Here is a 27286-nt window from a genome sequence, read left to right as displayed (position 1 = left end):
CTCTGAGTATAACTATTTATGAAAACTTCAATGCTCATATTTACCAAGAAACCTTTTTCAAATTGAACAGTTATGTCTAGTACCACATTATAAACAAAATTATAAAAACCTAGGGTTTTATTCTTAGACTGAATGAGGGCAACCTGGAAGCTGCAATTTAAGAGTGTACCTCTCTCAGCCATGCTGATATGATTTTACTCTCTGCCTTAATATCCCGACTTTTAGATGCTCTTAAAAGTCCTCTTGAATTTGTAAAGGTTTCATTGCTGCTCTAAGTGTCATTTCCTACGCTTCTCATTTCCTACACTGAAGTCTGCATATGATGGAGATGTCTCTCTTCCTTAAGCTATCTAAACTAGTAGCACGGAGCCAAAGTATACAGTTTGGCAAAACTACCAATGCTCAGTTGGCATTCATCGTACACACAGGGAAGTGAAGCAGACAGGTGAGTTTTGGCTCTGGTCATGGGGTGTGCCTTCTGTGCCCTGCATGATGTACAGCAGTCTCCCTAAATTGTGTGGGGTAGCTGTGGTCTTAATGATGGCCTCTCTCTCTCATTCTCTTTTCCACTCCCTTTCTCCCTCCCTTCCTTCTTCTCTCTCCCTAGCCCTTTCTTTCTTCTTCTCTTCTATGATGAAAGAGTCAAAAGAAGGAATGCAATCAGTAAGAAAACATCCAGTGAAGGTAGATGACAAGCAGCTGTTGCCTGGTACCCAGAAATCAGGCCCAGCCTTGTTTTGCATGTGAGTTTGGATGGATCACAGCCTTTGGCATAATCATTTGAGGATAGTATTTCTTTATTTGAACTTTTGAATCTCTCAGTAAGTGAACAGTAGAAGGGAAACTTGGTCACAAGATGTTGCAGAAAGCCTGAGTGTGTGTGTGTGTGTGCTCACTAGCACTTGCCTGCCTCTACACATATTTGTGGGGTTTGCTTAAACCAATCAAACATGCAGTTAACTGGTATCTCAATGGTCAAGAAAATAGAAAAGAGAAAATACAGTGCAATATTTGAAATATTGTATGACCATGATCTAATTATCCTTTTTACTGAGTGTAACTGAGATACAGATTTATAAAAACTAAATCTTCTGATTTTTAAGCGAATGATCCGTATTTCTGCTTGAGTGCTTCCATCGGCATCCCTATACATTTCGTTTTGAGAAATAGCATTTATTTCCCTTTGTCTTACATTTCAGCCACATTCCCACATCCTTTCCTTTTTATTAACTGTGGATGGATTCCAACCCATTCACCCCAGTAAAGGAGACAGATTTTTCAAGCTTGTAGCAACTGTTTATCTAATTGCATTTTAATGGGCTGCACATTGTCCTTGGGTATTTTTGCTGCAGCACCATTTTAACCCTTACAGCGAGTGGGTCTTGATTTGGTGTGCTGTTGTCATTTATTAAGCCCAAAGGTCTGTATACACACACAGACACATTCTACATACAAAACCATGGGAAAGTTAAGGAGAGCTCCTGTTGAAGAAGGAAAGGCTGTGTTTAGACAGGGAATATCCTGACTTGAGAAAGCCAAAGTATTCAAAAGCCAGCAGTTTTCTCAGGCTCCATCTCTCTTCATGAAAATTCAGTCTCAGGAAAACGCATGCACACACATGACACACTCACTCACACCTGCACCTGGGAATCCTAGGCACTCCATAGCCTGAAGCATCACTCCCCAGTGTAGGAAATGAGAAGGGCTCCCCTAAGAACCCCACATACTCACACCCTGTTTCAGTTTCGGTGGTGGTGGCTGGTTTGTATTGGACTCAGGTGCAGAGAGTAGATTTAATCACCAAGAGTCTGGATGAGGCCCTTGGTATGTATGTATTTATTCCCTTTTGGCCCCGTTTTCTCTCCCCTACAAAGATAGCCATTCTGGTGTGCTTGAGATATACCTTTCATTAGGAAGGGTGCTCTGCAAGACATTTGGTGTGTGCCATCATTCTGTTAAATTTTAAGAGACAAAACATCCACCATTTCTTTCATCTTTTAAATGTTTCAAAGTGCATCTTTGTAAAAAAATAAAAAATAAAAAAGCCTCTTCATCCAATACTAGTACTGTTAGAAATGAATTAGTGCCCCTGAGTGATTTCTCTTTCTAGTCCTGGTCCACCTGCTACTCTCCTAGAACAAGTCCCACAGATCTTCCTCCTGCTTCTCTTCCAGCACATTACCAAAATACAACCAAAATTATACTCATTATCTGTAGGAATATTAATGCATGGATAGAATCAGGAAGTTTCAAACAGATTTTTCTTAATAAGTCATATTTGTCCTGCCTTTTTTATTTTTGTGTCCTTCCATAGCCTTCCCCTGCACACTGTGGTTTGTGGAAAGAATACAGACTATGGCTTATGTGGAATCTGTGCTAAGTGCTTGGGAGAACAAAGAAAAATGTTTCCTCTCCAATCACTGCATTCTTTTTACCATATTAAGAATTCAGGGAAACACATATTAGAATATAATCAGAGCAGTTTTTAATTAAGAACCAAATTTTCTAGATCTTATTTTTTTAACCTTAGCATTGAGGTGGTCAAACAAAGCTTCACTCTAGGCCTCTTCCCTTCTTGCCACAAATCCATTATTTGCAGATCTAACCCTAATATACAGATGAGGGAATTGAGACTTCAAGACTGCTTACTCATGGCCATACACATTTTCAGGACTGGAATCTTTTTTTTTTTTTTTTTAACCCTAAAGTCCATGCACTAAAATGAGCCTCTCCAGTAGTTCATGGCTATGGTCAAAACTTGGTGTGACATTATAGGTGTCCCTGCCTTACTCTGTAATCTTCCTTATTTGGTTATTCTTGTCCCAAACCATGTGCCATGTGTTGTGCTGAGCATTGGAGGTAGAGAGCTTGAGCATTGGAGGTGGAGGGATTGGCTGACATTGAGTCTTCTCTAGTGTGCTCAAGGTCTAAGCAAAACCAGCGGTGCTCACCTGTCTAAGCCCAGACCTTCTTACTTGAGCCTAGTTCGGTAAGGTGCACACCAAGGGCATCCTCAAAAGAGCAGAGTGTGATAAGGAAGCCTAAAGAACAACGAACACACAACTGAATCCCCTTGTGGTTTCTTGCAATGCCAACTGCTTTTTCTGCAAAATGAGTCTCCCGTTCTTGACTGCAAACTTGCCCCTGACTGGTTTCTCACATATTGGACTCAATATTGGACTCAGTATGTGAGATACTAGTACACATTTATTATCCTGATTACCCAAAATGGTGATTTGGATGTTAGCATCCAGTTCCTAATTTTATAGACATAAAAAACAGAATATTGGAGTCTACTTCTGATCAAAAGAGGAAGATTTCCTAAGATCCGTGTAATAATCTGCTTGTGCAACTCTTCAAGAAACTGTTCACTGAAGCCCATAAAGCAACAGATCAAAGTTAGGAAAGTGCCATTTTGAAAGTCATTTCTTAGAATTTTGTGCAGGTAATGCAGAACTTACTTCCCGTGAAGCCGTAGTTCGGATTCCTAGCCTGTCTGATGCTACTGATCAGATCATCAAATACTATAAGCAGCATCCTAACACAATAGACACGATATGGAAACAAATATGGGTCAAGAGGCTCACACAGGTCACCTCCAGGTCACTCATCCACATGAGCAGCATTTTATGATTTGGTTCAGTGCTGCCCTGAGGTATACATTAACTTTAACGAAAGCGAATTGCTGAAAATTTCCTCAGAAATGAGTCCAAGCAATTTCCCTTCTTTCTTCATTTATAATGTGTTGACATTAATTAGTACCTAATTCCTGGAGTGTGTTCAGGCTTCAGTGACAGACAGAAAGGAACGATTTCTGAGCAGATTAGGCACACAGCCTCCTGGCCCAGTTCCAGGGGAGAGGGGTACGACTGCCTGCTCTCAGGGGCAGGTCCTCATCAGCCTGGCCCACATTCCTCATTAGGACCCGAAGATCTTAAATAGAGTGGAGAAAATGGTCCTACTTAATAGTAATAGTCACTTTTCCTTAAGAAACTCAAGATACTCTGAGTTATTGGCTAGGATCTATGAAGAGAAAAAAGGTACGGTCATTTAATGACCATGCATGGTGACTGAGCAAGCCCATGTTATAAGTGGGTCTGATTCCAGCACCTTCTGGCTTTCTGTGATTTTAAATTTATGTATTTCTTCATGCATCCCTGGTCCCACATCTGCGCAAGTAGCTTCTATGTTTTGGTGAAAATGAGTGTTCTAAAGGATACCTATATAACATCAGTTGAGCTATTTTTAGATTAAAGCATGGGGACACTGGAAGAGTAATACAGGGTATTTCGTGTTTATTATGTCTTCATCTAATAAGGGAAGTCCTCTGTTTGGTCAGAGAGCTGTGATGTCCCTGTGCCATTATAGAACCTCACTGGAAAATAAAAGGATACCGTTTGCCCTCATTCTGGTGTGTTAAGATCTTCATCTACAAACTGTATTTGATTATTAAAAAGATAGAGAATGAACACATTAATAAACAGTGAACATCAGGGAAGACAATCAAAATTGTGCTTTGGAAAAGCGAATGTGAGTACTACACAAATCCTAATAAATGATACAACAGTGAGTAGCCTGGAGGAGCGGAAAGATACCCAGCAACATAGATAGAAGCAGAGTGAAATAGAGAAAAACTGATTGGGATTCATAACCTAGACCCACTTAAGAAAATAAAAAGACAAGTATACAAAACAACACACATTTGACAAGAGCACATACAGATACATAGCAAACACATAAGGTTATTTTTTGGAGGAAAGAGAGAAATACACATGGCAAAGGGTGACAAGATAAGGAAATGAGGGGGCTTCCCCAAAAATACTAATTATAATGAGCTATGAGATATGGGATGTGATTAGCTCAACTCCACACTGAATTTGAAAAATGTGTGTACACACGTGCGTGTATATGTGTGTCCCACTAATGTCCTAAGCAATATAGAGAGCTTAGAATTCTTAGTTCCCAGTTTTAATCCCCTGCTGTGCTTTATGAAGATATGAGGCCTGTGAACCAGCACATCACAGACGATCTCCTTGCTGTGTATGTTCAGGACTATCACTGTTCATATGGTATATTTTAAATACACAAAGCCATTATATCGTGACACTACAGCGACATTTGTAGGAGAGAAGACTATGGTTCTACTGTACATGTTGTCTTCTCAGATGTGATCCAGGGAAAGCACAGCTTTCATGCAGTAACAGGAAGAAGCAAGTCTTTGAGTACAGATGATTTTCTTGCATTTCTTTGAGCTCTTTTAATTTGTTATCATCTGTTAGAGAAGTATCAGCTAAACTTGACCAACATTCAGGCAAAAGTAAAATTACCTAGTACAGTCCATTCGTTTCCCAACCAGGAAACACAGTCACAAATCAGAATACACACACACACACACACACACACACACACGCACGCACTGTTATTTGCAACAGGATAGTAACTGAACATATGTTCACTTGTTATCTTACCTTAGCCCATGCTTCAGAGTGTGAGTGCCCATATTCACCCACAGTCTTTAAGAATAGTCTAACATTATGAATAACCTCCCCAGAGAAGGTCGAAATAGTGATACTATTAAAGCAAGTCTTCACAGCAATTGTAAAAATAGAATCCTCCTGCAAATTAATTTTTAAAGCATTTAATGGATATTTTAAGTACTGGCTTTTTGTTGTCTTTTTATTTTCCATGATTTACATGAAAGATTTAATACTTTAGAAGGTTTCAGGTTTTATGGACCAAAACAATGCATATGAATACACACCCATGGAGACCTCCAGCCTGAAATTTCCTTTCAGAGAAAAGTCTGAATGTTGAAAATGTAGCAGATCTAGCTTCTAAATTGTTGAGTTTTTCAAGGGGATGGGTAATCTATTATAATGGAACATGAGCTTCACTTGAAAAGTACACACTATGGTTCTCTTTTTATGATATCATTTACTCCTAGTTTTGTTATTTTGTGATCACACTGTGAAAATATCACGGAAATAAGTGACAAGAGAGTTCAGTAGCCAGTTAGTTAAGGTTGTAAAGTAGATTGGCCATTATATTTTTAATACAACATGAAAAGGAGGTTATTATCAATCATTGTCAAAGAAATGTAGGCTGTACTTTATGTAATTAAAGTAATCTCTAATTACATGGGATTGGAATTGCTTTCTCCATAGTTCGTTTCAAATGGAATGAGTCAAAGAAAAAGAGCGGAATGAGTCCGCTCTTTTTAAATATATATATATCTTTAGATTTGTGCCTTTTTCCTGAACAAGATATATGACACAGCTAGGATGCTGTGTGGATCAACCTAGTCACACGCACAGTGAAAGAAAGCCCCAGCATTACCTCTTCCCGAAGTTGGAAGTTATTTTAGGGTGAATGAATAGGATTCTGGGCCTTTCTCTTTCTCCTAATGTAACTTGGTATACACAGATTCTTTTCATTTAAATCACTGATTCATCCCTTGAAATCTTTATTTATAAAGGAATCTTAATTATACAGTTAATCAAAAAATATTTATTAAGCACTTACAATAGATCAACCATTGTTCTAGCCTCCAGAGGTGTGTTTCTCCAAGAGTGGTCTCACATCATCTGCAACTGAGTTACTGGAAGTGCTGCAGATAAAGTGATAACCACTCCCCATCCCACACCAACTAAATCAGATCTTGAAGGGTGGGATCCAGGATATTAAATTGTTAAAAGAACTAAAAATTACTTTGAAAATCCTGATAAGAAAATTTAGTCCCTGTCAACAAGGCCTCATGAAAAGCTGGGAATGCAGATAGGAAAGAGCAGATCCAGACTTATAGTCCATAAAATCTGAGCAATGATTTGAGTCATTTCTGCGCGAAACCATTTAACTGACAGTACTCTACTATCTATCTCATCTTCTTCTGACATGGCAAACTTGAAATCCCATGTTGAGTTGGCAGTATCACGAAATGTTAGCATCTCTGCAATGAGTAGAACTTTCTTGCCAATCCACACTGGCCATGTACCATGAGCAAAATGGTACACCTTTGTTGCTTTAAGCCCCTGAGATTTGGGGGATTATTTGTTACTGCAGCATAACCAATTTATCCTGACTGAGGTAGGTGATACATCTTCCATCATTTCTCCTAAAGGGAGTGTTGATATCACACATCCTTTACTTCAAAAACCATATTAAAAGTTTTCCATGTACTGACTCTCCCCCTGCTCATGCTCTCTCTCTGTCTCTAATAAATAGAATCTTTTAAAAAAAAGTTTTCCATGCTATAATCTGCAGATAGAACTTGCCAAACAGAGGTAACAGCAAGAGCAAAGATCCTAAGATCACAATGAAATTGCCTTGTTTGTGGAATGGAAAAGAAAGAACTAAGATAACAAAATATGGGAGCGTAGGCAAAAGTGATGGTGGAGAGAGGACAGAAATAGGAACAGAGAATTTGTTAGGAATCAGATTACAGAGGATCTGTGAACCATGATAGACATTTAGATTTTATTCTTTGTGCCAGGGATGCCATTGGGAAGTTTTAAGCAAGAAACTATATGGTATGAATTACATTTCCAAAATAATCACTCTTACTACCTGGGGAACGGTGTAGTGGAGCACAAACCATCAAACAGAGAGAAAAAATTAATTTCCCCTTGAATACCTTTGTGTTTATTTTCCATCTTTGGTCCATTTCATTTCTGTGCCCAATGCAGTTCATCAAATTTAATCTAGGTTTTTTTTAAATATGATTTCTCCAAAATTGACATTAAAAAAAAAGGCTTGTCTTTGTGGTGGAATCCCAGCAATAATTCTTGCTTCATTTAACAAACATTTGTAGGGCGTTTTTATGTGACAGACACCGTGGTGCAAAGATAATTGGGACGACATATCAAGACCCTGTGGGGAATCTCTGCAGGGTGCTCAGCCCTTACTTCATAAGACCATTTCATCTTCTTTCCAGTGAATCCTTTGTTTGTCTTCAACTACCATCAATCTTCTTTGTTTACAGACTTAGCTGTAAATTCCTCAACTTTCTTGGTTCCTGTCCCTCCACTCCCTCCACCCCATATATAACACCGTTGACCTGACCTTGACTTCAAAGACATATCCCATTTGAACTGTGACAGAGACTTGGCTCTATAGGACTTGGGCCTTTTTTGGTCACTATCCATGAGGTATGGGGCGGGGGGCAGTGCAGGGGTATGAGAATCATAGGAAACAATCAGATCCTCATGTCAGATTGAAATCTTCCCTGAGCTCTGCTGTGCTGTGACGTCAGAGGAGGAAAAATACAGTTTCTACTTCTTGTCCCATTGCAGCCAGTCACCTCACCAGCCTGATTCGCCCCTTTATGGGGGATGCTAGTTAGAAGCCTAAGTGCAACCTTATCCTTCAGCTTCCATAAAACCAGCATTGCCCCCCAGATAGCTTGGGATGGGGAGCATACTGCCATTCACAGCCTATCAAAACCAGTTTGGAAAGCCATCTCCTTCATTCACTATTTAAATATTATTTAAATGTTAAATATATACAGGCAGTCCTTGGTCTGCACAGTTCCAATATGCACCATTCAGTTGCCACGGTTTAGTTCAATTACTCTGATCTCTGACAACCTGGTCCACATTTCTATTGCTTGGTCCACAGCACATTAACTGTGAATAATTGTAAAAGTAAAAATTTTGCTGCTAGTATTTTAGTCCATAAATCACTACGTGAATAGCAGAAGCATATCCTGGTCAGTGGCCAATCATGTCATTTCTTTCAAGGCTCATCAGTGATTGGTCACTGCCTGTGTTACTCAATTCACCCTTTGTCTCCCAGCAATAAATCCCCGTGAAATTTTACAAAAATGGATCATTGAGAGATGGAATTGGCCAACAAAGATCAAAGTAGAGTGAAGAATGAAAAGTAATAATGTTGTACATGCAACTTGATTCTAACATTCATGGAATTTAGGAGAAATAGCTGATGGTGGTAATCTTGATACCATCACTCTTGGAGACACTCAAGATGTGCAGTTAGAGGAGTTTAGGGAAGGCCGACTTATGGATGGATGTCAAGGAGGAAAATAGTTGTGGCAAACAGGAGGCAGGTGTCCCAGAGGAAATGCCTGATGTTGGCAAAACACTTCACGTCAGAGGCACTCTCAGAGGCACTCTCAGAGATACTGCAGGACATTGAAAGAACCAAGGATTAAATGTCAGAAGCTCATCAAAATTTGCCAAGGCATAGAAAAGAGGCATTGAATACATCATAACTTTCTTACAAGAATAAGGCAATCACTGTTCAAGCAACTTTTGAACAGTTTTTCACAAAGAAATAAAACATTGAATTCTCAATATTTGTACTGTTTTACATTACAATGTACTAAAGAAACATTAGTTTTGCTATTTTTTTCACTTCACTCTACAGTCCTTTTATAACTGATAGAGAATTTCCAATGTTTGATAGACATTTTTAAAGGTCATGAAACAACCTTATATTTTCTCATTCACTGTGAGTCTTACTTTGCACAGTTTGAGTCTGCATGGTTGCTTTCACAGTCCTGCATTCCTGTGCAAAGTGAGAATTGTCTGTACAGAGAAACTCAGCGTGCATTCATATTCTCTCTTCTCTCTATTCCGTGAAGCTTGTAGCTTCTGTTTTTTTATGCATTTTGTCTTAGGAACTTGTTTTTATTCTCTTTTGTTGTTCTCTAATGCTGGTAAGTGATTTCAAATACAGTAATTTTATTACCATGCTACAATAGGTTGGATATGCTACTCCCTCAATTCCTTGCAAAATTTTCTCTTTTAGCCAAAAGCTGTTTAATGGTCATTATCTAGTGGCAGTGAGATTGGAAACTAACTCTCAAAAATTAGGAAATTAAGGAAATAGCGTTTCATTTCTGTGGCGGATTGTTTACATCCATTTAAAAGAATCATGAAGAAAAACACTAAAATGATGTAAAGAATTTTAGGAATATCTCACAAAGTGGGAAAAAGCAGGTGACAAAATACTTTCCAGTGTGATTCCATTTTTTTGCAAAATACGCATCTCTATGTGTACATGGGTATATATGCACATATGTGTGCATATATGTACATAAATAATCACGATGAAGAATGTAATCAAAATGTCAAAGGTAGTTATCATTGAGTGGGAGGATTATGAGAAATTGTTCTTCCTGTTCTCTGTGTTTTCTGATTTGTTTACAATGGAGATATCACACTTCTGTGGGTAGGTCAAAACTTCTGCTCTTACCTCTACATTTTCTTAATATTATAGGAATAAAAAAGAGCAGTGAAGCAGACGTTAAATTGTGTTAATTCTCTCCACCTTTCTAGCCTGCTTCCTTCCTGTCACAGACTCAGAATATTCCCTAATGAATCAGGCAGCCCGGATGGTATTGACTCTGTAGAAGTATATATATCTAGAAAGATCAACTTTTCCAGTATCAGAGGTGAAGCACAGAGGAGTTTAAAAACATTCCAGGAGTCTCATGATTCGAAAGCTCAAATTACCTCGCCTCTAACTTTTAATGTGCCCAGTCCCAGCATTGCCACACCCAGGCATGGCTGATGGATTGAAGAAACCATCTGTGCAGCATAGACAGCATTGCCTGGGTCTGATTAGTTGAAAATAGTTGACAAAATCCAAATGGTTAAATAAATCAGGACAATAGTAACCAAGGCACAGATGTTTACGATCTTCCTGCACAGTCATATAAACATAATCTGTCAGAAAAGCAATGCCTGCTGAACTGCTTTCTCACATTCACACACTCAAACAAATTTTTGAACTATTTATTGAGCATTTACTATGCACCAACCAAGTCTTATGCTTAACACTTAACGTTCATTTTCACATTTAACCCTCACAAGAACTCTGTAAACAGAATACTATTATTTTCACTTTATAGATTTTATAGGAAACTACAGCTCAGAATATTGGGTAACTCATCCAGGGTCAGACACCAAACACGTAATAATAACCACTTAATGAACAAGAATAAAGGGTTTTATTTCAGGCTCAGGTCTATTTATTTAGAACTATATTTGGCTTTTAACAAAACCTTTTCTCTGTAAACAACCAACAAAACATCACAGGAAAACTGGTTGTAAAATAAACAAGCGACTATGTGTAAAAATGTTTCCTAGGAAAACTCACATATATACGTGTATTTCATTAACTTCTTACATAACTGCTTATAAGAAGGACACAGATTTTATTTAAAGCATAAAAATTTTAGCACTGTTTTTAAAAGCGGCTTTGGATAAAATTTAACAAAAATGTAATGAAAAACACTATGGGGAAATTAGAAGAACTTTTTTGTATTGCTAAATAAGGAAAATTGTTTTGGATGGGCCAAAAATACTATTTTAATTAGAAATCACATGACAACAACAAATTTAACAACAACAACAACAACAAAAAGTTCCTTTTAAATACTTTGGTGTATCTTCTGCCCTCTCAAATAGACAAAACTCTGTCTTGTTGACGATTCTTACGGAAGACATCACTCCTAAGCAACCATAACTGCCATTCTTGCTCTGATTGGCGCTTCTCACTGCAGAAGCTCAAAGCCCTTTTTATTCCACCTTGGCCTTCCATCTCTGACCTTTCAAGTCTTCCTGAAATCAAATTGCCAAATCCTGTTTTCTCCTCGCAGAGCATCTCCTAATCCTCCTAATGTAATTTAGACTGACAGGACTGAGCTACAATGTTCAATAATATATCTGCAGATGACACGAAGGGTGGCCCGAGGGGTACTCCAAGCAAGTCTCCAATTGGACAAACCAGACTAGAAAAGGCCTGTGCCTGTCCCCATCCCTGGGTGTGGGTGCCACAATTGCTACCCATTTGTAACTGTGGCTTGTTCCTGGCCTCCAGGGCTGGGAGCTCAGGCTTCTGACTATATGGAGACAGATTATTTTTTTAATAATAATGTCTTTATTTATAGAGTGCTTATTATGTGCCAGGCACCTTGCCAAGTGATGTGATATGTCTTTATAGGACTTATCTAATTAGATTCTATATCTTTCTGCTTTCTGCATTGAGGGAGATTAGCGGGCTTATTCAGGGACCAAAATCGTGATTAAGAACAAAAACAGTACTTAGTTTGCATCTCTCCCTTATTCTTTTACTAGTGAATTTCTATTGATCACCTACCATGTGTTAGGAATTGCATTGAGTGTAGATCTCACCTTTATAGAATAACAATTTCTTGGGAGCAGAAACATACAAATAAACAGTACGATGTAAATATGTTAAGAATTACATATATAATTCATATTCTACCAAATTCACCTTTTAAAAATATACAACTGCATGATGTGGAAAGTTTATTTACAATGTACAACCAACTGATTCTAGAACATTTTCTTCATCCCCCAAAGGAAACCCTTTACCTATTACCAGGCATTTCCCATCCCCCTGTCCCTAGAAGCCACTAAATCTATTTGCTGTCTCTATGGATTTGCCTATTATGGACATTTCAAATAAATGGAACCATATCAAAAGAGAGAAAGAGAGAGAGAGAGAAATACATAGAAAGCAATCATATTTAAGAAATGGAAGTTGCCTAAGTAAATTAGTTAAAAAGATTTTTTACCTTCTCTAGCCTTCTTCATCACTAGAGTCCCATAATGGGGTGGCCTACAAAAGAATTTTTATCACCTTGTGTCAGGCTCCTTGCTATAGAGCCATCTAAAAAGATTTGAATCACAAATATGTGTAATGACTCTCATGTTTAGAACAGTATTAAACACACTACTCCTAGGCTCTTTCATTGTCCAAGGTTACTGCCACTCACACAGATAAATTATGTTTTTAAAGAGTATTTATGAATGTGTATAAATGATCAATACATAGGAAACAAGGAAAAAATTATATGAATTATGATCCCACATTAAAACAAACAAACAAAAAGCCCACAGATAAACACATATATGCAAAGAAAATGTGATGCAGTATTAAAATAATTGGAAATTTTGTTTTATTCTCTATATCATTCTATTTTGTGCATATCTATAAATTTAGCCATTTAGGAGTTTTATAATCAGAACAAGTAAATACTTTATACAAATTAAAAGCAAAAGAAGAATGAAAAGTCTGCTTGGTATAATGTGTCTCTAATTATTGTTTTATTGAGTTTACCAATGAGCCAGTTTATGATTTTAAGTAGTATGGTCATTATTTTCAAATAAATTTTTATAATCCAAAAGAAAACAAAAGCAAAAAGGTTTTCTTTAGGTAGGACTTCCTAACTCTAAACAAATTCTATTCACTATCTTGTCACCAGACATAAGTTCACACAAAATGGCCTCTCATTAATTACCTATTAGAGAGAAAATGAGAAGAAAGATGACTGGTTGCTCAGATTGATAGTTTCACATATTCCTTCTTTGGAGACTATCATTTCTTTCAAAGTTCTTCAACTTTCTTGATGAAAAATTTAGCATCGAGACACACATGCATGCACACACACTAAGAATTTATATATTTTTTAAAAATTCCTTTAAAATATAAAAAGTGCAGGGCTGGTGATGAGAACAGGAAGTAAGTAGAAATGGGCACATGAAATCTGTGTGGAGTGCTGGGTATGTTTTGGAACTTGATTGTAGTGGTGGTTGCTTCCATAACTCTGTAAGCTGAGTAATACTCATTATACCGTACACTTAAAACAAGTGCATTTTATACCTCCATGCAGCTTACAAAATAAAAAAATATATAATTGCGTTGGATGTAGGAAAAAATACTATAGCAGAAGAAAATGTTTGAGGAATCCTAAAACCAATTAAGGAATCAAGATTGTGATGAAAGCCATATTAGACAGGCCCAGCTACATGTTTGAGAAGTCCCAGTGCAAAATGAAAATCCAGCACCTTGTTTAAAAATCGTTAAGAATTTCAAGATGGCAACGTTAAACTTAGCAGAAGGCTCTTCTGAGTGCCAGGCCCTGTGGGACCACGTAGGTAACGTGCCCTGAGACCAGCCATGAAGATTGGAGAAAGCATAGGCTGAAACATGGAAAGTAGAAGAATTCTATGAAATTTGAAGGATGCTCCAAATGAAGAGGACACAGATCCAAACAGTGGACAGGGCTTGGTGGTGATCACCAAGAGAACTGGGGAAGATGAATTTAGCAACATGGTAGGGCAGCCCTTTTCTCCACTTCTGCTTATGGTGAATAGTTGAGAAGTAAAGAGTAGCATTTACTTCTGGACTAAAGCAATGAATGCAGGAAATGGGGTTGCAGAGGCAAAGGAAATCGCCAGATTCATGGTATTTACCAGATACAGGGCAAACTCACAAAATGAAAAGACACCCCACCTGCCCTTCCCATCCAGGAGGCAGAAACTTATCTTCTTTCACGATAGCGAGAGGGAAGTTGCTGTAATCAGAACCTTCATTGACAAATGGGAAATCAGGAAGTTTTAAATGCCAGTGTGAAATGAACATGCAACAATCCTAGCATTTACAAAACCCAAACATAATGAAAGGAAGAAACTCTGCAAACAGAAACATGAAAATCTGTGAAAAAATGGAAACCGTTTAAAAATTAACATAATTAACATTTGCCAATAAATGTAAGAGATGATCCTGTCTAAAAAAAATAAACAAAAGAGGTGTTTAGGGAATAAAAACATTCACAGATCTTGATTTTTTAAAACATGGACAATGGCTTACCTGTTCAGTCTATGAAAAGGATGTTTTGGTGGCTGTTTCTAATTTCAATATATTTTAATTTATCAATCTTACCCCCTTATGGTTAGTGATTTTTGCAACTGAGTTTAAGAAATCTATGATTATCCTAGGGTCAAAAATACACTCTTGTATATTATCTGGCAAATGCCATCTTTCTTAGCCTTCCACAATTATAATTACAATCCACCTGGAATTGCTCTGTGTGCTGTGTAGGGTGAGAGGAGATGAGCTTGTCAAGTTCCCGCCCCCACTGTGCACAGATATTGAATATACCCAGCACCTCATTGAAAGAACAGTTCTTTCCCCACTGCTCTGCTGTGCTGACTGTGTCACATAACATCTGTGTGCGAATCTTTCTGGTTTTTCTATTTATTTACAGTGGGTTTTCGGGTATAATTTGTACAAGGTCAATGTCTTAATTGTTCTAACTTCATGTTAAGCCTTGATATTCAGTAGTTTGCATTTCTCAGCTTTGTCCTTCTTTAAAGATTGTCTTGGCTCTTTGGGGCTCTCTGATTCAGCATATAAATTGTAGAATCAGCTTTTTAATTTACATACACACACAGAAAAAAAAACTGAGATTTTGAGTGAAAATGCAATGAGTCTATAGATTCATTTAGGGGAAATTGATATCTTCAAAGTATTGAGTCTTCATCGATGAACATTCTTCCACATATTTCAGTCTATGATCATCTTAATGTTTTTTAGTTTTCTTTTTTGAAGATTTGCCTAATACTTCTTGATGCTTTTTATAAAGGACATTTAAATTGGTTTGAAATAAAACTGATTGTTTTTATACTAACCATATCTATAGACGAGATTTTCTATATGAAGAAATGCAACATCCACTAATAGTGACAATTTAATTTATTATTTTCCAATGACACTTTCTTTTTTAAAGCTTATTTCTCTAGCTAGAACTATAATATAAAGTTGAATAGAAGTGATGAGTACAAGAATTCTTGTCTCATTTCTAATCCCAAAGTTTTTATAGGGAATGGCTAGGTCAACTTCAGTATATTATACAATATGATTTTCCAAAGTTGTTTTATGATTTTGTACTTTCAAAGGCAGGCCAATAGTTCTAGTGGGAATACTAAGCATCTATGTGAATCTAGACTTCTAATAGTCTGTTTTACTATTTCTCCATTCTCCCTTCCATTTCAAAATTCAACCACTGGAACTAAAAACAAAGCCATTCCAGAGATTTGCTTCTGAGTATGATGTAAGAGTGAAGAGGTTTGAGGACAGGGGTGGGGTTGGACAGAAAACAGAATCCAGAAGGAAGTATTTAGTTTACTCTTTATCCTCCCATATTGTTACATTCTTCATATCACTAGTATATTCTTGTGCATCGTTTTTAATCCCTAGGGGAAAAAATAGAAAAAAACAAAGGTAAAATAAAAATAGTATTTTAAATGAACAAACTTGAAAACATTAATATTACTTAAGTGTACATAAGCAAAAATGCATTTTTATTTATATTTCACAAGATGTTGGCTAATGACACAGAGAAAGACCAAGTCTGGGTATGTACTCCACAGATGCGGGTACCATTACATTCTCCCACAGCCCTCCTGGTCTGAGGCTCTCCTTCTCACCCTAGAAAGGTTTATGGCAGGATAATATATGGAGAAGACAAATCTTCACAAACTTACACTTCATTTGAAGTTCTTTTTTTATTTTAGCTTTTCTACAAATTATTTGGATATTTAAATATGGGTTTTATAACATTAAATAATTTTCTGGATCTGAATGTATTGGGAAAAAATTTATTTTATTTTATTTTTAAGATTTTATTTATTCATTCATGAGAGACACACACAGAGAGAGAAGAGAGGCAGAGACACAGGCAGAGGGAGAAGCAGGCTCCACGCAGGGAGCCAGACGTGGGACTCGATCCCGGGTCTCCAGGATCAGGCCCTGGGCTGAAGGTGGCGCTAAACTGCTGAGCCACCCGGGCTGCCTGGAAAAAAATTTAAAAATTGATTTTTTCCAATACAATTTCATAATGATTTTCCACTGATGAAAAGCCACATTCATATTTCCTTACCTACATATTTTGAAAAACGAAACTAATGAGACTCTGAAAACCAGAAAGTATTTAATCTTCAAAACTGCTCTTAAACATGATTATATTCAGATCTCCTCCACATTTTTACCTGCTTTGAAGCTCTCTTCTACAATGCAAATATTATATTGGAGGACATCAGAGAACTTATCAGCTGGCATACTGTTGATTCTATCTTGTCAGTATTGCTTTCACTGGTGCAACAAAAAGAAAATTGAATGATATTCCCCTTTTTTAAGTCCAATTCTTCTTACAAGTTTGGTGTACCTCCCTATTCCTTGACAAAAAATTTTCTTTTAAAGAATGCCAAGTTCTTCAGTGAATCTGAATACAAGGGTGATGAAAATAGTGTTTGAGTGGGTTCTTGGACTCTTCATCTGAACAGACTAGATAGAAGACTGGCCTTTCAGTGCAGGAGGACACCTGAACGTGTCCTTTTAGTGTGATCCTTTCTCTAAGCCAGCCCTTTTTATGAAGGGATGAGCCACTATACTATTGTTCTATTTTTAAATGGCTCCATGTTGTTATAAAACCAGAGCATGTCATTTCATTAACATATTGAAGAGAGAATTCAACTGTGCTCCAAAAACACTGGTTTTAATCTTGGTTGGTTTCTACTCATTGGCTAGATGATTCAGAGCAAGATGCAACTTCTCGAGACCTGTCGTCTAACCTGGAAATGAGGCATCTGTATTTGATGATGACTAAAAGCCACTCCAGTTCTAATAATCTGCATAAAGCTTAGGAAGGGAACTGTTCTATAATTTCTTAATAATGCAGCTTTAAGTTGTATTAGAGGGAGAAATAAGGTGGTTTTATAATTTTTATTTATATTTAGAATGGAATCAAACAGGTGAGAATATTGATATATAGCAGTGACATATTTTGTGATACCTTTTGTTGAAAGAAACAGGTTAGAAGGATGTCACAAGTTTGCTTTCCTCACCTCACTCCTGGGCTTTCTACGTGACCCTCAATTTCTAGAAATAAGGGGAAGAATAAAGACTTTAGCAATTGGTTTCAAACTAAGCTTGTAAAACCCTAGGGTTCTACTTAGCCCTTCAAGAGAGTTTGCAAACATTTGACATGAATTTCACTTTTTAAAATAAATACTATATATTTTATATATAAAACACGCATATCTTTATTTTAAAGTATAGTATTTACTAATTTAACAAATATTTCCAGAGTGCATATTATATGTTGAGAACAATTCTCAGGTCTCAGAATTCAGGAATAAACAGAAACAGAAAAAATCCTTGTGAAGCATGGAGCATGCCTGGTGGGCTGAATCAAGAGGAAAATAGAAAGAAAAGAGGCTAAGGAAAGAATAGAGGCCTGTGGTCCATCACAGGACTCTGGCTTTAACACATCAGAAACCTTTAAGCCCTTCATCAGTGCTACCTGGTCCAGTACTTTTATGTGAAGCTTACATGTATTTTTTTCATATACATTTGAATATGGTGCTGAACAAGAATAGTTATTTCTATATTAATCTTATTCAAAATCAGGCCTATAGCAGTTGATCCAAACAAAAACTATACATTTTTATGGCAACAAATATGGTTTATGTTGAATTATATGCCAGGCAAAACTGAGGTATATCTGCTTATGTCACTTTCCCAAGAACAAGCAAATTCATAACACATTGATAACATTAAATTATAATTAGCTCTAACCATCATTTTAGGTTTAGATTACTCGTAATCTATCACATTTATTGATAAGGAATACAAGCTATTTTAAAAATATTGTTATATTTTTAAACTCAAAACAAACAAACAAACAAACAAACAAACGTCATTTACATCACTTTCAGGCTTCCAGAATGGTTTATTAAAAACATCTTGACACTTCACAATAATCTGCTTTTACAAAATTGGTATTTTTGTTTGCTATAATTTTGAAATTATAAAATAAATTTATATTAATAAAATTGCCCCTTTATCTGGTTAATCTTTATAATTCTCTGCTTGAGATTCTCTCTCTCTCTCCCCCTCTGGCTCTCCTCTTTCTGCTCTCTCTCTTTCTAAATAAATAAATAAATAAAATTTTTTTGTAGAAAGTGATTTCAAATTAAGGAAGGCTAAAAATATATCACAACTAAAAGTAATACATGAACATTGACTGGATTTTGAAAAGCTATAAAGGACATTGAAAGGATAATTAAAAAATTTTAATCTGTATTCTATCTAAGAAATTGTTGTGTATTACATCATTTTTTAAATTCTTGGGAATGAAAATGGCATTGTGATAATGTAGGAAAATGTCTGTTCTTAGATGACTAATACTGAGATATTTAGAAGAGGAGTAACATGATGTTAACTTTATTTTCAAATGGCTCAAAGAAAAAAGGAGATCAGAAAGGATATATATTTATGTAGATAAATAATAGATAGATAGATAGATAGATAGATAGATAGATAATAGATAGATGATAGATAATAAAGAGCACACAAATGTTATCAATTTAACCATTTGTGAATTTAAGTAAAGAGTTCTATGAGTGTTCATTGTGCTATTCTTTCAACATTTCTGGAGGGTTGGAATTTTTCAGAACAAAAGAGAGAGACTGGTGTCACTGAGCAACATAGTCTGAATAATTCTGACTTCTGAGTCACTTCCCACGTCAGGGGGATGTTTGCCCATGCTGGTGACCAAATGAAGCTGATAAGCAGCATTAGTCAAAAAAACCTAAGTCAGACTTAGGATGGCTGTAGACTAATTATTTAGACTCACCCAACCTCAGTCTAGTTAATTTATTGCTTTAATTCATGTATTTAAAAAAAAAAAAAGGCAAAAAACAAACAAACAAACAAAAAACCTGCCTGAACAACAACAAAAAAAATGTAAACCTCTCTACCCGAACTCAAGAAAGAGCTTTAGAGCACATGGAATGTAGCACCGAAGGAATTATGAATTGATATTTGCTCAGATTTGTTATGTTTATTTACTCACCCGAAGAAAAATATTTGCCTTTTGTAACAAGATTCTTTGAATTCATGGGAGAGCATAGCTGATCCTGCACATTTGGTGGCGGGGAGAATGGGAGAGAAGCAAACATCCATTTTGGAATCCTACATCATGGCCTCCAGGAAATAGAGGCCCTTTGCTTTCTTACTCTCATGATTTTATTCTCAAGGTTGAAGGCAAAGGTTTCAACTGTTGTCCAAGTCCCAACTGCCCAGAGTTCAGCATAAAGGGAGCATTTGTGTTTATAATAGGACTCTGGCTTTCAATTCCGCTCCCTACGAAGTGTCTGGGCTCATTGGCAGCATTCTAGCCAGCCTGTTAGTATTCAAAGGGTCTTGAACTAGAGCCACACCATGAAACCAAATGGGATAGGCAGTCACCTCAACTGTCATTTGTAAGGCTGAGATAAACAGGGAAACTATTGAACAATAGAAAAGGGGTTTTCTTCCTCTCACCAGTGAAACACACCTTAAAATATGAAGATCAAGGACTGCTAGAGATAAGAGCCACCAAAGAACTGAAACCTCTTAACCGCAGGTGGTAACAGTGGGGTCTGTCTTTTGAAAAATGTGTCAGATCCTTTTAGGACTGTATAAAGCACTTCTGGTTCCTATGGTGACACTGATAATTCTTTGTCAATCATTGTGATACGGAGATCTACATTAAGCAGTTTAAAGAGCACCTTGAAATGCTTGAAGGTTAAATTAGTTTCTCCTCTAAATTGCTTGGTGTCGATTTTAGTTGTGATAATTGGAAGAAATACACTTGGTTTGTGAGAAATACTGACCAATGTGTCTTACCTCTTACAAAGCTCAGAAAGGGACAGAGCCATAAACTGTGGGTCCCCTCGCAAACAGCCCTGGACACTAATCAAAGGACATGTCTCCGAGTGGAAGAGACTAAGTAATTCATTAGTCTTCAGGCTGCCCTTCTCTGCAGTCCTGTCCGTTCCGAAGGATAGCAGTTTATTTGTCTGGTCTTTCCTTAATTAATTAGTTTCTCAGGAAAAGGCATTCTCTAATAAAATTTGGTGGAAACATTCCACGACTCCAAGGCAGGGCTCCTGCCACTGACCCATTATCAAAAACTGTTTTTTTGGGGTGTTAGATTAACCATCAACCACAAATTTTCTGCAAGTCGGGAAACGATGGATGTGCTGGGTTTTTCTCTTTTACTGGCTTTTGCACGTGATTCTATTAACAGCAAATATAATTTTGCCAAGTCGTGAAATAAGAAACTCAATTGCCTCGGTAGACAGATACCCAGAAGGTTTCTTATCCCCATTCTTTCAAAAGTCTAGGTTTGGTCACTATTATAGTTTACGTACCACATTCCAAACCTCTGCAGGCTTCTCGTTTCCATGGGGCTAGACTGGCTGGGGGGACCCTTCCTCCCCAGGTTCTGCCCATTTCTAACACAACATCAGTGTTCCAACAGCTTTGACTGGAACATAGGTGTTCTCCACATGCCTTAATGATTATCCGTTTATTGTGTGACTTGTGTCACTTTCAAGAAGTTAGTTGCAATGAGTTTGCAAATATCTTGCTATCAAAACAGATAATTATTCTTCAGAATAAGGAATATGTTATTAGGTACTTACCACACCATCGGACCTACACTGGAAAAAAAAGCCATTTTAGTATACTATTAAAAAATTGCAGAAAAATCAACTATTTCTGCCACCAATACAATTCCAAAAGAAAAAGAAGAACTTGGTTTCACTTGTACTATTAAATCAGAGTTGTAACAAATCTTTTATGAGTATAGCATTTGTGATTTTAGTTTATGAAAGATAATAAACACATCTGTTCATTTTCGGTACATGAAATTGACGCAATGTTTTGTCTATTTTCATTCATAGTAATGGTAATAATAGCTAATATTAACTGAGCACTTCAGGGCCTGCCGTGACTCTATTACACAAATGATCAGTCTCATTAGGAAGAATCCATTACTGTTCCAATTATGCAAATGAAGAAACTAAAGTCTGGAGAGGTGACAAAACAAGGAAAATGAGAAAGCTGTTCTGAATGACTCTAGTGTCTGAGATCTTAATTACCACACTGATAACGTGCCACAGCCACCCTTGTCCCTAAATTTCCTATTTTCTCACATTTCATACAAGTTTACGGGTGTAGGAGCCTGCCTGGGGCCCCAGAACAAAATATCGTAGATTGAGTAGCTTAAATAACAGAAGTTTATTTCTCGTAGCTCTGGAGGCTGTGAAATCCAAAATCACAGTGCCAGCAAGATAGGTTTTCTTCTGAAGAAAGAAAACACACACTTCTTGCTGTGTGCTCACAGGACCTCTTCATTCTACATTTATGCAGACAGAAGGAGAGAAAGGGAGAGAGAGAGAGAGAGCTAGCAAGCGCTCTGGATTTTTCACATGTCTGTTGGCCATGTGCAGGTCCTCTTTGGAGAAATGTCTGGTCATGTCTTCTGCCCATTTCTTGATTGGATTATTTGTTCTTTGGGTGTTGAGTTTAATAAGTTCTTTATACATCTTGGATACTAGCCCTTTATCTGATATGTCATTTGCAAATATCTTCTCCCATTCTATTGGTTGTCTTTTAATTTTGTTGACTATTTCCCTAGCTGTGCAGAAGCTTTTTATCTTGACCAAGTCCTAAGAGTTCATTTTTGCTTGTTTCCCTTGCCTTTGGAGATGTGTCTAGTAAGAACTTGCTGTGGCCAAGGTCACAGAGATTGCTTCCTGTGTTCTCCTCTAGGATTCTGATGGATTCCTGTCTCACATTTAGATCTCACATCCATTTTGAGTTGCTTTCTGTGTAGTGTGTGAGGAAATGAATGGTCCAATTTCACTCTTCTGCAAGTGGCTGTCCGGTTTTCCAGCACCGTTTGTTGAAGAGACCGTCTTTTTTCCACTGGATATTTTTCCTGCTTTGTCAAAGATTAGTTGACCATAGAGTTGAGGGTCCATTTCTGGATTCTCTATTCTGTTACATTGATCTAGGTGTCTTTTTTTGTCCCAGTACCACTCTGTCTTAATGATTACAGCTTTGTAATACAGATTGAGCTCCAGAATTGTGATGCCACCAGTTTTGGTTTTCTTTTTCAACATTCCTTTGGCTATTTGGGGTCTTCTCTGGTTCCATACAAATTTTAGGATTATTTGTTCCAACTCTGTGAAATAAGTTGAGAGTATTTTGATAGGAATTGCACTGAATGTATATTTTGCTCTAGGTAGCATAGACATTTTAACAATATCTGTTCTTCTAATCCATGAACATGGAACATTTTTCGATTTCTTTGCATCTTCTTCAATTTCTTTCATGACTGCTCTATTGTTTTCTTTTTTCTTTTTCTTTTTTTTTTTCTCTCTCTATGGTTTTCTGGGTACAGATCCTTTGCCTCTTTGGTTTATTCCTCAGTATCTTATGGTTTTGGGTGAAATTGTAAATGGGACCAACTCCTTAAAATTTCTCTTTCTTCTATCTCATTGTTAGTGCATAGAAATGCAACTGATTTCTGTGCATTGATTTTATATCCTGCCAGGTTGCTGAATTCCTGTATGAGTTCTAGCAATTTTCAGATGTGGCCTTTTGGGTTTTCCATATAGAGTATCATGTTGTCTACAAAGAGTGAGTTTGACTTCTTTTCCAATTCAGATGCCTTTTATTTCTTTTTGTTGTCTGATTGCTGAGACTAGCACTTCTAGTACTGTGTTGAATAGCTGTGGTGATAGTGGACAATCTTCCTGTGTTCCTGACCTTAGGGGAAAAGCTCTCAGTTTTTCTCCATTGAGAATGATATTCACTGTGGGCTTTTCATGTATGGCTTTTATGATATTGAGGTCTGTTCCCATCCCTTGGTGTCAGGGAAATACAAATCAAAACCACAATGAGATACCACCTCACACCAGTCAGAATGGCTAAAATGAATAACTCGGGAAATGGCAGATGTGGTGAGGATGCAGAGAAAGGAGAACCCTCTTACCCTACTGGTGAGAATGCAAGCTGGTGTAGCCACTCTGGAAAACAGTATGGAGGTTCCTCAAAAAGTTGAATACTAGTCAGCCATCAAAAAAAAAAAAAATGAAATCTTGCCATTTGCAATGACATGGATGGAACTAGAGGGTATTATGCTAAGTGAAATAAATCCATCAGAGAAAGACAATTATCATATGATCCCACTCATATGTGAAATTTAAGAAACAAAACAGAAGATCATAGGGGAAGAGAGGAAAAAATTAAACAAGAGAGGGAGACAATTAAATCAGAGAGGGAGATAAACCGTAAGAGACTCTTAATCATAGGAAACAAACTGAGGGTCTCTGGAAAGTAGGGGGGTGGAGGGTTGGGGTAACTAGGTGATGGACATTAAGGAGGGCATGTGATGTAATGAGCACTAGGTATTATATAAGACTGATGAATCACTGAACTCTACCTCTGAAACCAATAATACATTGTATGTTAATTCATGGAATTTAAATTTAAAAAATTAAAAATATTAAAAAATAAAGATACTGATTTTATCTAAACCTATCAGATCATGACTCTTCCCCCTCATGATTTCATTTAACTCTAATTATTTCCTTAGAGGTCCCATCTCCAAATACAGTCACACTGGAGGTTAGAGCTTCAACATGTGACTTTGACAGGTGGGGGAGACGCACAAACATTCTGTCCTTAATAACAAATAACTTAGTGTATTTCCAAAAGAAAATTATTCCAAGTTCATTAAAATGCTAACAAATAGGAACTTCTCAACTCCTAAATTTCCCCTTTAAGAAATTTGCAGTATCACGTGTAGTAGAGACCTCATATGGACAGAAAGATTGGAGAAGTGAAACTCTTCATTGTTCACATTGTCTTAACTAACTGGATGATGATAGGTGACCCCCGAGAGGGGATTATATCGGAGAACTAAAGCAAAACTTCACACAAAACAATGAGGCCCTGCCTGAGTCTTTGGGAAGACTGCTCTGATCAGGCTCTAGATGAATTAGTCAGCCAATAGTGTTAGTGGATACTTTTCTTCCTGGGCTCTGCTCTGCTTTCACTTATTATGACAGAAAAAAATGCATTAATCTAATCACATGCTATAATCCAACCACATGTATATTTATGCACTTAGAGATTAGCATACAAATTCCAAATAACAAAGTAAGAATGATCAGTCTTGGCATTTTCTAGAAACGTAGTTCGTATTTCTTTTTCAATTAACCCTAGTCATTGAATGATTTATGTGGAAAAGCAAGACTAAGCATGTATGTTATATATAGTTGTTGATTCAATAAAAAGGAAGGTATCTAGAAACAAAGCTCTGCAGCCTCTGTAAAAACATGTGCTCTGTGAGAATTTCAATTGTCTGACATGGTTCAGATCCTACTCAACTCATTATGATGTTCACGGTCGATATTTTTCACCAGCACAATGAAGCATGCCACAGTATTTGAAACCACAGCCTGTAAACATTACTGTTACACAGCCTTCTGCTCCCACAATGGCGAATCAAGATAAATGCTATGGATTTTCTCAGATTTATTCTTTCCAGTTCATACAGTAGCAGGCTGGTCAGACAGAGTCACCTCTAAGAATCTATGCAACAAATTTGGGACTTTCTAGGCAGCCACAATATCTATTAGCAGGTGCCAAATTAGAGTATTTCGCAAGAAAGATGAATATAGTGGCAGCTTCCTGGTATCATAGAATTTCAATGTGAAGGAAAGCAAGCTGGCTGAAAGTGCAAGTCATTTACCAAGCATGTAATTAAATAGACGGATGAAAGGTAGATGACACAGGCATGGATAGGTAGACATTCTTATTAGTCCACCAGACTTCCAATTCAATGGCAGTTGGAAAAGTTAGCATTTTGTGTGTGTGTCGGGGGAAAACGGGCTCAATTCTGAATTTATTTCTTTTGGGATTTGCACATTTTTTTTTCTTTCTCCCTACCTCTGTGCCTCACTACAGTGTTACTTGTGAACCAGAGCAGAGTCAAGAAATATTTAGCGGAGGAAAATAGAGTCAAGAAATTTGAGAGGAGGAAAATCATTCACACACGTCTAAGCTGCTAATTCTTTCCCAATCAGACTGACAAAGCACTTTTCTCTTTGGAATAAATATGTTGGAATCAAATGAATTGCCAGAAAAGGGTGTTGTGCTTTGTTCTGTTTTAATTCCATTGCTCATGGCTTGACTTTTGTTTGTCTTCCTGTCAGCCTTCTACACTTACCTTGGCATTTCTCCTAATCAGCAAGCAGGACTGCATAGGAATGTTGGTCTGTACAAGTCAGTTTAGGTAAACCTGGCCACCTGCCTCCCTGTTAGGACTTTCTCACCAACCATCAGCTCACATTATTCAGTGCCAACCAGACAGAAATAACCACAGGATTCTAAACTTGCCCTTCCTTTGGGAGGGTCACTCTCCCTTTTCCTACTCCTTTCTATTGGCTCTTTGGGAACAGATGGCTGGCTTCTTGAGTATCTTGCTCCTTTGGCAGAGGAATATTTTCCATCACTAGACCACTGATCCTGAATGAGACACTATGAACAATATTATTTTTCTATCTTCGGAAAACTACATTTCCTATAAAAATAAGATTCCCAGATTCTACCCAAATTCCACAGATACTTAGTCTGCAGCATATTAATGGATATAAGACATAGTTCCTCCCCATAGAGAAAACTGTGCATACATAATAATACTGTAACACATGGCAAGTGGAATATTAAAAGTAAAAAACTTCCAGAACAAAAGAAGAGATTAATTATATGGGAGAATTACCACTATGGGAAGAAAGACCGCATGTGAGCTAGTTCTCAGTAAGGACGCCTCAAAACTTGAATGGGAAGAATGAGGAGTAATTAAGAAGCTTGTAATTTAGTAAAAGAGAATGTGCAAGGCATGGAAGAAAGAATTTTCAAAATGTATTTGTGAAACAATAAAGAACTGTATTTTGCCTACACAAACCAAAGCTTCCTATAGGATTGGGTCTCAAATGCTATGCTTAGAATTCTTACTTTATTCTGTAGGCCAGTAATTTCTAAAATCTGGCCATGGACCAGTGATGGTTTAAGTCTAAGTGTTCACCAGACTGGGGAGAAATAAGAAAAAGAAAGTCAATTTGTAAGTTTTTTTGTTTTGTTTCTGTTTTTGTTTTTGTTTTTTTTAATGAAACAAAGTGCATTCAAAGCAAAGGTCTTTCCTTTATTATGGGATTGTATGTTTCCCATATTTGGAATCAAATGCAATTGCTATTTTGAAATGATGGTAAGACTAGATGGCTAAGGTTCTTAGTTGGCAAGATAAAAATTGGCAACACTGTTTTGGGATCCCGAGTATATTTTTATTTTACTTGGTCCATGTGATCAAAAATTTGGAGGCTACTTCCAAAGGTAATGTGAATCCTGGGAAGGGAGATGAGGGGATGGATATTGCTCTCTGGGAGATGTAAATGTGAAAGTAATAAAATAAAAAGAGATAAATAAAGGAAAAAGAGAGAAAAGGAAGGAGGGAAGGCAGTAAATTAGACAGATCTAAGGAAGGTAAGAATCCAAGGAAGCTAGTTAGAAACTAAAGCAAGAAGCAATGAGGATCAGAGTGCCTAGGTGGCTC

At 37.1% G+C, this 27286-nt stretch overlaps 2 long non-coding RNA genes across 4 annotated transcripts in view; one reads left to right on the top strand and one right to left on the bottom strand.

Moving 5' to 3' along the window:
* Nucleotides 1-27286, top strand: part of LOC118354174 (uncharacterized) — a 217411-nt gene that overhangs the window by 118830 nt on the left and 71295 nt on the right. The gene's annotated exons all lie outside the window — the stretch shown is intronic.
* The window catches only part of LOC118354175 (uncharacterized), a 55603-nt gene continuing 43864 nt past the window's right edge, over nucleotides 15548-27286 (bottom strand). The window contains exons 2-3 of one of the 2 annotated variants that reach the window (XR_004814188.2): nucleotides 17624-17709; nucleotides 15548-16025 (exon numbers count right to left, since the gene is read on the bottom strand). This is a non-coding gene — a long non-coding RNA (uncharacterized LOC118354175). The remainder of the gene's footprint in view (nucleotides 16026-17623; nucleotides 17710-27286) is intronic. The other variant, XR_004814189.2, reaches the window with a different exon arrangement.

Source organism: Canis lupus, chromosome 3 (genome assembly GCF_003254725.2).
Source record: "Canis lupus dingo isolate Sandy chromosome 3, ASM325472v2, whole genome shotgun sequence".
Lineage (NCBI taxonomy): Eukaryota > Metazoa > Chordata > Mammalia > Carnivora > Canidae > Canis > Canis lupus.
This window is presented reverse-complemented; position numbering and strand designations above follow the sequence as displayed.